This window comes from Lissotriton vulgaris, chromosome 6 (assembly GCF_964263255.1).
Source record: "Lissotriton vulgaris chromosome 6, aLisVul1.2, whole genome shotgun sequence".
Lineage (NCBI taxonomy): Eukaryota > Metazoa > Chordata > Amphibia > Caudata > Salamandridae > Lissotriton > Lissotriton vulgaris.
Genome location: NC_141694.1, coordinates 326,087,297 through 326,104,828, shown reverse-complemented (window position 1 = coordinate 326,104,828; position 17,532 = coordinate 326,087,297). Strand labels below are relative to the sequence as shown.

Sequence of the window (17,532 nt, the reverse complement as noted above, 5' to 3'; positions counted from 1 at the left end):
AAGAAAATATTTGAGATTATTTTCACACTCCTGGACTACTAATATCTTACTCTTCTTTGTCACTCATGTTCTCCTTTTCCTATGACACTGATACTGCTTACTATGAAGCAGACTTACTTGCATCAGGTTTATATAGTTGGATTTTTAATCTAGACAGCATTGCAGACTTACATTCCCTCTACTTAAAATTTTGGTTTTAAAAACACCAGGTATGAATTTTTAAGGTCAAACGGCAATTTTTTTTTGAAAGTTACAACGGAATCATTGCAGAATGACCAGCCGTTTCGAGACTTTAAGTAAGCTGTATAATGTCCTGATGTTGTTGATGGACCATCGTGATAGATAATTGCTACAGTTACAAAAGTCCTCCCTGATATTGACAGCTGAGAAGCCACAAATTTTTTTATTAAAGTTGACAATTTTGATCCATCAGGCCTACATCGTTGGATCATTAAAATGACATACTGGCCATATCTACGTATAAATAATGTTGACCTCATATCACATTTACATTGGCTACACTCCATGTTGTGATCCGCTGCATTTACTAGCTTATTAAAGGACTCTGATTTACTGTCTGGCAAAGTTAAATATATAAATCTTTCTGAGTCTACACTAGTAGTACTTGATACCATACAGTTCTCGCAGTCATGCTGCCATTGATAAGAAAGCCCAAACAGGTGATCTACATCTACACCCTCATCTTGCAATACATCAAGCATATACATTGAAAACTCCTGACAATCTTGCTGATTATTTTCAGAGAAGTCTGTTTGACCTGAACATTCATCTAACAGATAACGAACTTCAGACACACTTTCTACTTTTGTTCGATCAGTGCTACATTTCTCGAAAACAGAATTCAACAAACAGCATAAAATTTGTTCAGAATTCAACAGAATCTGTTCTTTTAAACTCTCTAGTGAAAAGAGAACATTAACCACTACATTTGCATAGCAGTTGACACCAGAACTGTTTTCAAATTGAAAACCGACAACATCTTCAACAGAATCCACTTTCTTTCTGCTAACAATTTTCGGTTCATTGACTTTTAGTCTTTTTGCAACAACCTCCCTACTATTACTGATATTTCTACGTTTCTGGCCTACCACACGTTTCTCAAACAAAGGATATTGAGGCAAATGTGGCGCATACTCTCTTCTTAACCTATTGTATTCCTTAACACAATCTAGATCCGCACAAATGTTTGTGACATCACAGTCAATCAAGTACAATCCCGATAAAGTTCTAACTCGTGACAATGCCACATATGCCATACCCTCCTTGAACACAGAACTGCCAATATTCACCAATGCACAGTCTACACTTAAACCTTGCGATTTATGGATTGTCACCGCATATGCCAAGCAAACAGGAAACTGTTTACGGCGAACATATAAGTCTTTAACAAGCAAAAACCTAGCAGAACAACGACCAATTTGCTGTACTTCCTCAATGCCATCAAATTTAATTCTTAAAAATTCTATTCCATCTCTATTTCTGTATTTCTCAAAATCAACAACATTACCCATTGATCCATTTACCAGACCTCTTTCTACATGTAAATTCCTTCTCAAAATGATTCGGCAATTTAAACACACATTCAAAGTCTTTTCAAAACCCGCTGTTTTAGATATAGTCTTCTCTAATGAATCCAATTTTGATTTCAAATTGTCTGACAAAATAATTGTTGATCCCATATGCTCTAATTTGTCGATAGCTTCAAGTTTCAGAATCTCTTGCTTTTCTAAATTCAACATTTTGTTGTTGAAGATGGCACATTCTGCAAGAGTTGGCATGAGACATATCCCGGATTTCTTCTCAGTAATTTTCTGAAAAATATTCTCAGGCACAATCTCTTGTTTGGGATATAAATTTGACAGTAATCGTGCATTTAAAGCTTCTTTCCCATGCTCGGTCACTTTTCCAATTCTAATATCTTGTAGAATATTCTTGTAATCTTCATCCTTTGCCTGACGCATATTTTCATGCAGTTCAGCATAATTGAAGTTTAACCATATATTGACGTTGCCAATGCTCCCTAGGCACTTCCTGGTATCTTCATGCGTGAGTATTTTGAACACAGGTTGACCTTTTACTGGTGTCCGCTGCAGAAGATCTCCGAAAACAATTATGTGTTTGCCACCAAATAACACATCATATTCAGTTTTAAGTACTTCTTGCATTCTCAAATGCACAAAGGCAAGTATGACATTGGAAACCATGCTTACTTCGTCAATGATAAGTAGTTTCATTTTCCTCAAGACTCTTGAAACTTCACAGCAAGCATCCCCAGATAACTTGTTGTATTGTAATTTGTTGTCATGCTCCACCGGCAGCATCAGTAGACGATGCAAAGTAATACCTTTAATGTTATGTGCTGCCAGTCCAGTAGGAGCGGTGACAACACAAGACAGCGATGACTCAGTCCTTTCCTGCAAATAACAAGAAATTGCTTTAATGAGGAAACTTTTTCCAGTTCCCGCTTCTCCACTCACGTACAGTCGGACAGGCTTCAACGATGTACATGAGCACTCGTTCTTCTCATGACTTAATCCGTGCTCAATTTCCTTGGTAACTTCATCATATATTTTCCTCTGCTCAACATTGAGTTGTTTTTCCAAGTCTTCTAAGTTAACTGAATCCTCCTGAGCATGTGCCATGGCTCTTTCCACTTCATTCATAGCAGTGGCAGCTTCATTTTCGATAATAGGTCCTCCAAGTGGATCTTGACTCAATGAAACAGAACTCTGACTCTCCTGAGAACTGTCTCTGGCAATCTCAGCTGCAATCGTTGCTTCCTGCTCAATTTCCAAAGTTAGCATTTCTTGATATTTAGGAAAAGCAGGACCTTCTATGGACTCCTTGGCTGCATTAAAAGAGTCTTCGTAACAGAGGAAATCTCCAAGCAGTTCCTCTTCTGCACGCCAAGGCTTGAAAAGTTGCAAAAGTGCTAAATAGAAAAACTCCTTTTTTTCTGGAGATTCACCACTCAATTTTCGATGGTTTACTAATTGGCATTTTCTTTGCTTGACCAGGCATCCCTCACTTCCAATTACAGCATACACTCCTTTCTCAATATTTTCTTTGATGTTCCTCTTGAATATATAATTTTGGAGAACCTCATATAGACAAACATTCTCAAGGTGACTGCTTCGATTTGGATAATATGTATCCAACATGTTGGTCTTCAAAATGTCGGTACTGTTTGGCTCCTTTTCCGCCAAATACTCAATTTCCCGGACAGGTTTTAGAACTCGATTTCGCGTTGCAGCAAGACCAAGACTCGCCCAAACGATACTCCTAGATTTGGCATAGAGACTTGCTGAAGACAATCGATCTGAACATTCGTAAGCTCCGATTTCTCGATGCGACAACATCTTCAGACTGAAACTGTACAACTTCTTGCTGAGGCTCTTTTCATGGGAAATGTCCTCCCACATATCCTTCAGTTCTGTCTTTTCTTTTTTGGTGATGTAAGATGTCACATACCGAGCCACAGCCATACAGTTGTCACCCACAAACTGTATATCCATGTTAGCATTCCACATGGACAAAATCACTGGGTTGTAGTCGTTGATGTACTTGGACTCTTCGTTCCTTTTCAAATTGTATGTATTTTTGGGTGATTTCCTTGTCACATTATGTCGTAGTGAAGACATCAAACTGTTCACTTTTCCTTTAGAAATCACCGGTCGTGGAAAGTTGAAACGACATTTGGTGTAGAACTTGTCCTTGTTTCTGAATTTACGACGACAGTACTTTCCACAACGATGGCTTTGGAAACGTAGAACTTGTTCTCTTAGGCTTTTCTTCTCCGTTGCGTTTGGAACAGCACACGTAGAATACTGTTCTATGAAATTCATCACTAAGTGATCGGGATCTGTTCCAAATTTAGGTGCATCCTTGATCCACAACAACATATGTATATGAGGAGCACCTCTTGCTTGGTACTCCTTTCTCCAGAAGAAATCCAACACCTCTCCAAGAGGTGTATTCTTCTTATTTGTGATGAAAGACATCATAGCTTCAAATTTATGATTGAAGTACCTGCATACATTCACAGGATCCAAAGAACACAGTTCTCCAGGTGTCTTGAATTCAATGTTTTCAATATTTCCATTTGCTTCTCGTAGAAATTCAAGTAAGTCTTCCCAGCCATACTCGGCACAGCTCAGAGTGAGGAACCATGTCGGAGTTCCTAAATTCCTCAGCATACATTTTAAATCACCATGACGACGATACCAGTACTCATTAGTACCACGCTGACACGCCATGAGATTAATTAAGTGAGAATCCAAAATACTATCTTGGACATTGACTTTATGCATAAAGTCTCTTGCCGAGATATTTCGCATCTGTATACCACTTTTTAAGATGTGGTTCACTGCATATGACAGTCCAGACAGATCGCTTTCAAACAGGAGATGAAACAAATAGGGAATGCATTGACGAAACCTAGGATCTTCTCCATACAATCGTAAAGTCCGGTATTCAGACGCAGGAATTTGATGAGATCGCTCATCATATCTTCCTCCTCGACCTGTGGGAAATAGCTGTGGGAAACACCGAGCTTCCAAACTTTCCTCCCAAACACTAATGGGACTCCCTTTGGCTTGTTTCATTTGAAACAACTCAATAGCATTCCCCATGACTTCCTTGGAATGCAAAGGATGAACACTATAATGTTCATATATTTCTTCACTTTTAGAGGCCTCTACTTTCTCAATTTGGCCAGCACACAAATCGCTATCCTCTTCATCACTTACTTCCTCTTCTGCAACATACACATTCTTATAATACTTATTATTTTTCTTCAAATACACTGTTGCCTTTTTGACTTTCCTAACATCCACTAAATCTTGCCATATTTTCTTATTCTTTGTCGGAACCCCATTAACCAAGATAACCAGAGGTTCCTCTTCCACTTCTTCTACTCCAATTGTGTTAATGTTTTTATTCAAATCTAAAGGCAAATAAACAACTCTTCCCTTTAATCCTCTCTGTAAATCTGCTGGAGGCAACTTCCCTGTCTTTGGCTCCATTCTTACAATAGCCTGAAAGGGATGGATACTTTGAATCAAAATAGATTCATAAGTATTTAAATCCTTCAATTCAGAAGGAATCTCAACCAATTCAAGATTATTATGAACTGCCCTAGCAGGCATCTGATTTTGGTTTAATTTATTACAACAATAAGTACACACACGTTGATCCGATCCCAAATCAAAATAATTTTCTACCATCAAGTATGTGGCAAAATCCTTCCATTCACTATTATTTTCCCTTTCACTTTTTGCATATAAATCCACTACCTTAGTCTGATTCTTATAATAAGTGCGTCGACAACAAACACAAGTGAAATTAGGCCTCTCACTTGATTTCATCTGAAACGTGGCAATTTCCTTCTGAAAATTATCTGTACTGTAAACCTGTACATTATCTTCCACATTACTCTCTACTTCAGGGTCAATTTGAACATTCTCATCTTTACTACTAAAGTAACAAAACTCAATTTCTTCACAAATATTCTTCACATCTATTTCAGAACCATGCAAAAGAGCAGCACATAATTGTTTAAGCATAATTGCTGGACTCTTTGCATACTACAACATTCTCACTAATTTTCTCACTTTATTATGATGCACTGCTAGCATCCTGAAATGATGAAAAACACTCTGGCATACTCTCCTGGAAAGACAAGCCAGTGAATGACCACGCAAACCTGTCATTTGTCTCACTCTGCAAGGATCTAAATCTTGCAACAATTTCATTTTCTGCTTCAAACTTTTCTTATTAAATGTCCGTATAAAATCACAAAGCAAATTGATGGAAACCTGTCGCACACTGCAAATAGAACTACACTTCCAAATGTACACAGGAGCCTTAGGACGTCTTCCTAAAACCTCATCACTTAGCGCCTCTTCTGTCTCTGTTGTCACAAGTTTTTCTTTTTCAACTGGACAACCATCCTTCACTTCATAAGCTCGACCACTGGTGTCAACTGCATGCACCAAATCATTATCCTGAAAATAACTCTCCTCATTAAAAAATGCCTCAGAACTTGAACTATGCATCCATTCTCCGGAAAAAACTTCACAAAAGTTGCTACGATTTACTACTCTCTTCCATCTACTGTTTGTTTTAAAATCAGAAATTACCTTGCTTAGTTTCCTAATTCTATTGATTACCAAAATAAACAACTTTCGCTTAATTTCAAAAGCATGATCAATAATTTTCTCGACATTTTTCTTCTTCTTATAAAATGCCGCTTTCTGTTTGCATTTCTTAATATTTTTTATTAAATTAACTATTATCCTATTACGGAACATTCGTTTTCGAATATCCCTAAACTGTTCTTTCCTTCTACTATCATGCACAGAGTTATCTCTTCCTCTACCAGTAACATTTTTCATGGGTCTTTCCTTTCCATTTAAATGACTCTTCTTTTTCTGAACTGAAACATTTTGGCGATAAATACTTTTTTTACTACAAATATTTTTTAAGAAAGATTTTGTGCTCTTACCCGGAGCTTTCTTGGTGTTTTGATAAGTATTTAGGGAAGAGGACTGCTGCAATAAAACATCACCGTGCTGTCTTTGACGTTTTCGAGCCTTTCTAATTCTATTTTTTGTAGGCATTTTCCAAATTATGAAAGAATCTGCAGTTGAATCTGTTGAAAAATATAATAAAAAATGTTAATAACCACTATTACCAAACAGTAAATGAATAACAGTCATCAAAAACTTAATGCCCTACTTATTATTTAACATAGCAAATCTTTTGCACCAGCACTGCATCACAAAAATGACAAACAGTGCTACAAAACAGGCATACAACAGTCATAAATCTCTCCCTAATATTTTAAATGATTAATTCAGAATAACGATAAAGTGTGGCCTATCTACAGGTTTATTTAGGCCCAGATCTTTTGACTGGGGTGAAAGTGTATCATTGATCCTCATTCAGTCCATCGCCTGTTTTGTTTATTTGAGGTAAGGCCAACACATGGTTGCAGATAAGATTTTCACTTAAGAAAACAAAGGAAATAATACATGTGAAGGCCTACCAATGAAGTAAGTCATTATTTGAAATCAATTACATTTCTGGATATGTACTGCTAAAACTTCTTAGGTTGTTTTTGGTCATATTTATAAGGCATATGACTGTGTATGATGTTATTTTTCTTTTTTAAATGGAAAGCGTTCTTCATGGTGCAAGTTTCTTGTAAATACGCTCCCACCTGCGAAACGGAACTTTGCAATGCGAAGCTGCTTGGGTCCCCGGTGTCTGTCAACATTCTGAACAGTCCGGAGCGGCCGCCATCTTATCTCTCGGTAAGATCGAGAGAGAAGAAGAGGTGAAAAACGAAGGGGAAATGTAATGAAAGGGGGCAAAGTATACCCCTGTTGACCCCCTAGGAATGTTGTTGGGATTTTTAAAGGGTCCCCTGGGGAAAATAAAAAAAATATATTTTTCACGATAGAACCGCTTCCCAAACACCGAACTGGGCCGCAAACTGCACGAGAATACGCCATTTTGTGCTTCGTTTTAATTAAATTACTAGGAATAAGGAGGTGCGGGAGACGTATCCTAATCCCTTATATTTTCTGAGGGTGGCTGAGGAGTCTCATATATGTTGATACATGTGTTCCAGCGGCTGTGCGTGAGCTTTTTTTTTTTTTTTGCTGCGTGACGTCTGTTAACGTTCGATTCGAAGGAAATCAGGAAGTGTTGACCACCAATTTCTCAGTGCGATAAAATATTTTGGGGCATATTATCAAGCCTGTGCGCTAAAATTATCGCCGATAAAGCGGCGATAATGGGCTTGATAATATGCTCTGTGGAATTCCAATCGAAGCCCATTTTAGATGTCTTCACATCTAGCATGTGCTTCGATTGGAAATCCATAGAGCATATTATCAAGCCCATTATCGCCGCTTTATCGGCCGTTTTCGGACGATAAAGCGGCGATAATTTTAGCGCACAGGCTTGATAAAATGCCACATTGTTATAAATGAATCCTTATTGAGACACAATGTCTGCGCCAACTTGCCTTTTTTACAATGCCACAATTTTGTCGTGCACGGCAACCATTTTACATGCCAGGGTGGTCTCAGCCTATCACCTAGCCCTGCGAATGTAGGGAAATATTATCAAACCTGAACACTAAAATTATCGTCGCATTATCGGCCGAAAACGGCTGATAAAGCGGCGATAATGGGCTTCATAATATGCTCTGTGAAAATCCAATTGAAGCCCATGTTGGATAACATGGCTAAAAACTGCTCAGCACCATTGTTTGGACATTATTAACATGGCTATGTAACTCCCATAATCAAAATTTAAATTTGCCAAGCACACTTGTGTTACTGCATGCCAGAATGCTACACCGAATATGCAATTACAATTTCGCAAAGTAACAAAATCTATTTCTATATCACTACAGACAAAGCCACAGTTTAAAAACACAGCTTTCTTCATCATTTTCTCCTTAGCGATAAAAAGCGGCAGCAATGCATGAATATCACGCTGAAAAGTCAGCGATATTCATGCATTATCCTGCAAATGCTCTTAGCCATGTTATCCACCTCCGATTGGATAACATGGCTAAGAACTGCTCGCAAATGCGAAAAAAAACGGCCGCAATGCATGAATAACGCTGAAAAGTCAACGATATTCATGCATTATTCAGCAAATGCTCTTAGCCATGTTATCCACCTCCCATTGGATAACATGACTAAGAACTGCTCAGGGCCCCATGAGGAACGCTTTCCATTTAAAAGAGAAAAAATAACATCATAGAAAAGAATCGTTTTTAAACACAGCATATAAATCAATTGTATACCTGCATTCAAGAGGAAATGACTGAAAATGTCCTTGAGACACACAAAAGCGTTTTCTAGAATGCCCTAGCACCATTTTTCCGACATTATTAACATGGCTATGTAACTCCCATAATCAAAATCTAAATTTGCCAAGCGCAGGTGAGAGCGTATTTACAAGACACTTGCCCCATGAGGAATGCTTTCCATTTAAAAATGAAAAAATAACATCAAAGACACTCAAATGCCTTATAAATATGACCCAAAACAACCTATGAAGCTCTAACAGTACATATCCAGAAATGTAATTGATTTCAAAAATGGTTTTTAAAAACAACATATCTGTTTCAGCTTACATAAGAGACCATGGAATGCGCTTCATATACAACAATAACTTGAGTTACTGCATGCCAGAATCCTACACCGAATATGCAAATACAATTTCTCAAAGTAACAAAATCTATTTCTATATCGCTACAGACAAAGCCACAGTTTTAAAACACAGCTTTCTTCATCATTTTCTCCTTAAATCATTCTATTCTCTATCTAAAATAAATAAATCTTTTCTCACCTTAGCAAATACTTTTTGGATTTTAAAAACAATCTCAGAAATACACCAAATTGTCTTCAGCAGAAGAAAAAGGATGCACTCCAGAGGCTGCAGCTATTGAAAGCACAGAAATACAGATATTCATTTCACATATCTCTCATATTAGCCAATCATAACTCTTCCCTCACTTTTTTCAAATCAAAACCCTTCCCCCCTCTGCCCTCTCTGCCTTTTTTCCATAGCAACCACCTCCTGGAAGACCTCTCATGTTTGCAAATTCACACAACAATGTTTCAATTGAACTCTGAACTCTCAGTGCACCTGCGTATCCAGTGCAATCTTTCATTAAATGTTTCTTCCTTGACCATTGAAATTACATCTTTCAAGAACACATCCATGCACCCTAACTTTCTGTTTTCAGAAATGGAAATGCACCAATCACTGCTAATGAATCATTAGCATTGGAAATCCACAGTTTTTTTTCTTTACAAACTCCTACTGTTTCAACTGCCCTTTCATTACCACACTTCAACTGACTGCAGCCCAACCTTCTCCCACCATGTTTAACGTCTGGATTGTTGGACATAGTTCCATCCACTGGGCTCAAAGGTATGCTGACAACAGAAATTTACACAACCTCAATTTACAAGATGTGGAAATTAAATGGTTGGGCCAAAGAGGATTAAAATGTCACCAATTGATACCATTGGTGAAAACCTTTATGCATTTGCCAAAACCTGACCTGTTAATAGTGCATTGTGGAGGTAATGATTTGGGCACTTTAACAGGAGTAGGTCTGGAAATGCTTTTAAAGGACACCTTTGAGCAATTAATGGCACTTTTTCCTCAAACTGCCTTGGTATATTCCAATATATGCCAAAGACAGAAATGGAGGTGGTCCAACCAATTTGGTCCACAAATTGAGAAAGCGAGGAAGCATGTAAACAAATCTGTTTCAGCTTTCATGAGAGACCATGGAATGGGCTCCCTGTACAATAATAACTTGCGTTACTACATGCAAGATATCTACAGAGGAGATGGAGTTCACTTCTCAGATGAGGGCAACAGAATTTTCATTCTGAATTTAAGACTGTGCATTGGTACCTACTTATAAGTACCTAAATGTACCATAAACCCAAAAGCTCTTCTCAGAGCTACCCTTCATCTGATCACTCACAATTAATACTTTTCTCTAACTTATTTCTGTAATTTTCAACAAACTACGCTCAAAGAGCGCTACCCGGTACGCGAACTGGAAGCTAACCGCCCAAAATTATTTAAAAAATGTTTTTTCTCCGCACATATGGTCCTCCTCAGCCACCCTCAGAAAACCTGGGGGGTCAAAATACTTGTACCGTGTCCCCTTCTACCCTTTTTGAACATTATTTAACCTCCATTTTATATGTTAATTCGACCGAAACACAAAATGGTGGACTCCCGTTACGCTTCTAGTTCGCGGACTAAACTGCTTCCCGGGAAGCGGTCCAAAAAAAAGGTGGGAAAGTAATTCACAGAAAAAGGACTGGAGACACTCTCACCAAATATAGATTAGCTTATACTACATAACAATCCCTTTCATTTTCACAAATTTGATTGAAATTCCATTTAGCCATTAAGCCTGTAGACCTCTCTAAATACCTTGAGGTAAATTACTTCACAAAACACATCTGTAGTGTTGGAATTGACAACCAATGAAAATGTTACTTTCATTTTCTACTTTTATTACCTGATATTTGATTGGTTATATACCTGAATATATATAAAGGAAGAGAAGAAAACACAGCCATTTTGACTACTACTTCTTGTTGTACATCACATTTCAATACTTACCTAAGACTTCAACTTGTTTCTGAAGGTAAGTTGTTATTTTTAAAAATGAAGTATATTGTGCACTATAACTTGATATGGTAGACTTTTTCTGATACATATACACTATCCCTCTGTAGTAGTTATGGATTTAGATAGACTTCTCTGTTATAGTTATGAATGGAGTTAGGCTTCTCTTCGTTAAATTACATACACTTTTTTATAGTCATATTTCCACTCTGATACTAGACACTGCCAAAAGAAAAATTCACTGATAAAAACTGCCTATCTAAAATTAATCCCAACAGTGCCCAATCTCTACTAATATATATTTTTTTATTCAAAATTTCAGGCAAAATGGAAGGCGAACAACAAGTTACATTTTCAATTGAACTGAAGGAGAGCAGCCAAGACAAAATTGATGACTTTATGGATGAAAGTAGAGACCACGAACTTCTACAATGTGTTGAAGCAGTGGACAACCTGCTTCAAAATGAAAAAAAATTACACCCTATATTCAATTTTGACATTTCTGACAATGAAATGTTAGAAAGTTTAATAAAGTATGAAACACAATCATAATAAAAAAAAATTAAAAATAAAGAAAACAAAAAAACCCAACAAAAACAACAAATAATTAACATACAGTATTAGAAAAGTCTATCATTCTTTTATCCTTATAGTACGCTGCCCAGAACGCTTCCCGGTTCGCGTACTAGGCGCTCACCACGCATAAATAATTTTTTTTTTTTGCCCTGCAGGGACCTTTTACAACCTCCACATAAAACCTAGGGGGTCAGGGAGGATCTACTATGCCCCCTTATCGAAATTTCCCCCTTTGTTTTGGCCTCCTCTTGTCTCTCGATCCTACCGAGAGACAAGATGGCGGCCGCACCGGACTGTTTAGAATGTTGACAGACACCGAAAAGCCAATCAGCTTTCCGTGCGCAAAGTTCCGAAACGCGAAAAGTACGCGAACGGGATCGCTGCCCGGAGCGCTGTTACAGATATATATCTTGATTTAAACGTTAATTTCTCAAAATCCACTGAAGCACATATATTGAGACCTAGCAAAGGCACATCGGGCTAACAGTCCCTACAATTTTGCCAAGTTTCGTGGAAATCCATTCAGCCGCTTGCTTCAATTAAGGAACTTGTTGGCGTGATGGCATTACTGATGCTTCATGGTATTCTCATTTATTATTCACGGCTCCTTCAAGGAGTGGGAGGCCTATTTACATATATTTTGGTTCTGGTGATATCTGTAGAAGGTGCATGGACATCACCCAAAAATATTTTGTTCATGTTTTGTGGGGGGCTGCAGGGAGTACTGCAGCCCCCAACAACACTAGGAAAAAAAAACATAAGTCTCCTGGGTAATCAAAACCATGACCCCTGGAGAACTTCCCATATTTATTAAAAATCATTTCCCAGGCTGGAGTGCCTGGTCTACAGCTAGTATTGCAATGCCACAGGGGGGCCAGTTGCATCTTATGTGGCCTGAAGATGTATCCGATAAAATACAAGGCCTTTATGTGGGTATTTTTATGATTGCATTTTTGATGGTGTAAAATGTTAAAAGGTAGCCTCAGAAATGTTTGTTTTATTTTTTTTCTTATAGAAAAAAAACATCCTACCATTTATTTTCACTGTGCATAATTTAAGTATACATTTGATTACAATTATTGGTAATGTTTGAAGAAAGGATATATTTGCTTTGGAGGGTGTTGGCTGTGGAGGGATGAGGAAGGAGTTTGGCTACCTGAGGGTGGATGGTGGGGGTGGTGATGGCAGGGCCTGGCCAAAGATCAGGCCCCTTGGGCAACCCACTATGCACAGCGTGTGGTTGGCTGCCTGCCGGGGTGCTTTACATATGGTAATAAAATATTACTTTGTTAAAATAATCCTAGAACCCTGGAGCAAGTCCGCGTGCCAGCTCTCCCTGGGACAGTTCTCCTGTTCAGCTTGCCTGCAGTCCCCTACCCTCTGCAGCATGTTTACCTGCTGCCCTCTTTTGGTGCCTCCTGCTTGGTCCTTGCTCTGTTTTGCCTTTTCTGCTCGTTTTCTGCCCTCTTTTACCCTCCTCTTCCCTGTTTTGCCTTTTCTGCTAATTTTTCTGCCCTCTGTTTTGCCTTTTCTGCTAGTTTTTCTGCCCTGTTTTCCCTTTTCTGCTCGTTTATCTGTCCTCTGTTTTGCCCTCTTCTGCTCCGTTTTGCTTTTTCTGCTTTTTTCCATCCTCTGTTAAGCTTTTTCTGCACACTGTTTTGCCTTTTTCTGCTCGTTTCTTCCCTCTGTTTCCACAAGACCTGTCTTTTCGACGGAGAGCTCGCTCCCTATTGCCCAGATACCCCCAGTGCAGATCTCTACAAATGCTGATTGATTAATTCACTGAAAAAAGTGACATTAAGGTTAGGTGAGATGTTTAGTAAGAACGTAACGTTTTAAACTCTAAAAGTATTTTCGACATCATGATATTCGTGCAACATAATCTGGTATCAGATTTTTTAAAGCTTAATATTTTGTGTAAACACCAAATATCATAAGACATTGCTATCACAAAGAAGGTGTCTTTCCTTTTGCCTTGCAACTGAAACATGTCCTCTCTCCTCAAAGTAAAACGTTTAGTACAATCAAATACAAAACTTCCCTTTCACATCCCCCAACCCCAAATAACCTTTTTCCTCAGTCACAGAAATAAAATGAAAAACAATGCATTAATTTCCTCCTATTAAAGCAATTGATGTTCCTAAAATGTTATCTCTATCAGAATTGAACATCAGATGTCTTCCAAACATATCACAATGGCATTCGGAAATAATTCGATTTGAGGGATTCAAACATTTCAACAGAACGATGTGCGATTTCTATGCAATAGTCTTCGACACACAAGCAGACCCATTCAGATTTGCTCACTGTTTGTTCAACTGAGGGTACAGTTGTGATAACATGTTTCTTAAGCCCCAGTCCTTGTTCTAAAATATGTCCTTCCAGACATGTCTTTTAAAATTAAAAACTGCTCACAGTCAAAAACAATTCACGAATTTCGTGGGCAAAAATATTTCTGTGCTTTTAATGACCTCAAGGAATATTGGGATGTGTTTGTGAATGAAATGCCTGTATAGTTTTATTTAAAAAGAGAATGAACGAGTTGGAAAGTATCAATGAAAACATTTTACCCTGGCCTTTTAGAAAGAGGAATGTTTTCAACCGCATAGTAGAGGCAATGTTTATGGAATGATAGTGCTCTCCTTTTGCGAAATTTGTGACTCTTAAAAATGTGCATCTGCTAATTTGTAGCTGGCGATTTAGTGGCTAGCAACGTAGCACCTGAGAATGTTAACAAAATAGTAGCACCTCCCCCTCCCCCCACAACTGTAATGTTGTTTCATATTTACATAGATTTCATTCTGGAATGCAGTTCTGTATTAATCTCGGTAGTCACTAAAATCATCAAAATGATGGTCTGGCCACCCAACAATGTTTCAAATTGTTTTACAGCAGTTTCATTCTTCGTGCAGGACGAGCCCTGGGTCCAAGACTGGGTTCTAGCAGCATTTATACATGTTGCACAGTTGAACAGAATGTAACCTTGATGTAAGATACTTGCACTACGTAAAAGGGCCCCTTTGGTGCAGGCTGAATTGTGAGAAACTCTTAAAGACCAACGAAATACCTGGTTTCATATATCAAACTACTCTAAGATTGGTTGTCAGGAGATTATGCCCATGATGGAGAGGCTCCTTTAGATTCATTTTTTGTTTTTGGAATATCAGAGTTGTCTTTTGTCATTATTTTTTGTCGTAACCTCTTGCCTTTGAACTATGCTCATTGTTTTATAGCTTTTATTGCTTTAACTTAAGTTTAAAATTTCAAGTTTAAAAAGATTACAGTTTGATTAAATGTATCCCAGTCATTATTAAGATCATATACAACTGCAGCCTTGAATCTGCCCCAGGCCTGCATGCCATCAGAGGTCATACGTGTTGGCTGAACATGGATACTCAGAGTTTGAATCAAATCATTAAAAAATATTAAATATGTCAACCATCATCTCTGTACATTTTTGTGCTTTCCTAAATGTCTTTTTTGTTATTAACATTTTGAAATGACCAATGTTGTAAACATTCCAACTATACATACCCGCGGAAGCAAAGAGGCCATAAAAAGGCACACTGTACAATTTTACATGTAGCCCCTAAAACCCCCGCAAACATTTAATTGTAGAGTATTTCTGTTTATACATTTTGATTCTGGAAGGTTGAAAACCCTGGTCATTCCCCACCAATATACCCCCCCTGCCGCTTGGAGTGAGGATTGGCATTCTAGGTTTTCTTATTTGCTCTGATCAGACAGCCTGACTCCAGAATTTAAAGGTACGGTCATTGACTTAGTTATCAAGGTGTGAAACCTTACAGTCTGTGAATCAACCGATCCCCCTTCCCTTTAACCCAGCCCAGAATCTACCGATGGCAAAGTTTGCAAATACAGATAAACCTAATAAGGGATCAAGTATTTTATGAATAGCTGTTTGATTATCTTAGTCAGAGCACTTATTATAAGTAAAACATTGTATTCACCCAGCGCAGTGTTAACACAAACAACTAAGATTACAAAGTGCTACCCTCAAGACATGGAAATCCAATTGTATCTTCACCAGCAGAATAGTCTGCCAAGAGAACTCACCAATTGAAATTCAAATTCAAAAGTTCATCAGGGTAAACATTTCAGGCTCTTAATTTACTTGAGTATCACTCTTGAGTGTCCACACTTAGTCAATCAAATTACAATTCAATCAAACATGTTATGTTATGTTATGTTAATAACATTTATTAGGCGCAACAGCTGCCCCAGCAAAGGGGCGTCCTGGCGCCAGATCATGTACACAACACAACAGATCAGAGCTGAAAAGAGGGGAAATCAGATAACAGGGGAAAACAAGTGGGTTTTGATGGCCCGTCTAAAAAGAGTCAGACTATTAAGGGCGCGAATGTGCATTCACGTGTTGTATTCATTTTTAACTTGTCTCTGGTAATTTGCAGCATTACATTCTCTTTCACTGGGTTGCCTTTTGTACGTTTCCCCATGGGAGGAACAGATAGCAGCCTAGGGCATAAACCTGGTATAGATTTCTATAACCCACAGCTGGAAGGAGATGGAGAGAAAAAAAAAAGAAAGACAGACTGGATAGGAACGTGTTCAGAGAATAAAATGAAGGACATACAGAGAGAAAAAAGAAAGAGACTAGAAAGAGTGATGTAAGAAGAGAGATTCATTACAGCATAATAGTTATACCCATTATGCTCGCTGTGCACACTCGAAGATCCTGTGAATTCTTCATGTGCTCTCCCACTGTTGCATTGCTTTTTTGCAAAGGTATGTGCTTTTCCACCTTGACTGAATTTGAGATTCCAGTTCCCAAGTGCCTGACATCATGAGAATTGGTAACTTCCATAATTTTATCTGTGTAGCTCAGTAATAAGGGAGGGCTTGTGTTTTAAGACCAGCTTAGGGAAAGACAAATGGCTAATGGATAGCGAATTATGGCAGTCAATATCAGTTGAAGTCTTGTGGAGAGCAGACTGACTGACTGGTTTTCGTATAATGCTGCCATTAAAAAGATCATAGTCACAGATATAATACAACCATTCTTCATGCTGCCACAACATCACCAAGGCCCCAATTCCAAGTACGTACGTACGTTTACATAAGGTTCATAATTATAAGTATTTACAACTTTGCAGTTTTCCCTGCACAGATTGTATTAGAAAGAACCTGGGAAAGGATTGGTAAAAAGATAAAACATGCAGAAACCTGATTCCACATGTTGGGTCCCACTCCAGCTGCTTAACCTTGAAAAAGAGGGATGTACTAAGCATGATAACTATTCCAACCCATTGTAATGGACATTGCCAAACCAGCTCTACAACTCTTGGAATTAGGGCCTAAATGTTCTCTTTTAATCTTACCTAAAGTCCTCCACTTTGCATGTTTAACATTTTGCTTGAAATGTACTAGGCACTTATAGGCTTAGGTGTGGGAAAAAAGTATAACTGCATTGTGGTTTCCTTCTTAGGGGCATGTTTGTATAGTGTGTGCTGCTAAGGGATTAGTCTTGGGTCTCTGCCTAACACAATTAAGTCGTGGTAAATCCGGGATTCCTACATCTGTCTCTGGCTGCTAAAGTCTGCATGTACCATTGAACTATTTCTTCCATTGTTCCCATACTAGTTACCTGGTAGAACCAGAAGGTTGATTAAACTGCACTCTTTGAAAATATTGAGTGCAAGAGTAGGTTACTTTGAGTTTACAGTAAACCAAGCCTGAATCCTTGGGTTCCTGCGCACACAATAA

At 38.2% G+C, this 17,532-nt stretch overlaps 1 protein-coding gene across 2 annotated transcripts in view; it reads left to right on the top strand.

The window, feature by feature from the left end:
* TAF1B (TATA-box binding protein associated factor, RNA polymerase I subunit B) overlaps window positions 1-17,532 on the top strand; it is a 909,612-nt gene that overhangs the window by 236,248 nt on the left and 655,832 nt on the right. The window lies entirely within an intron of this gene.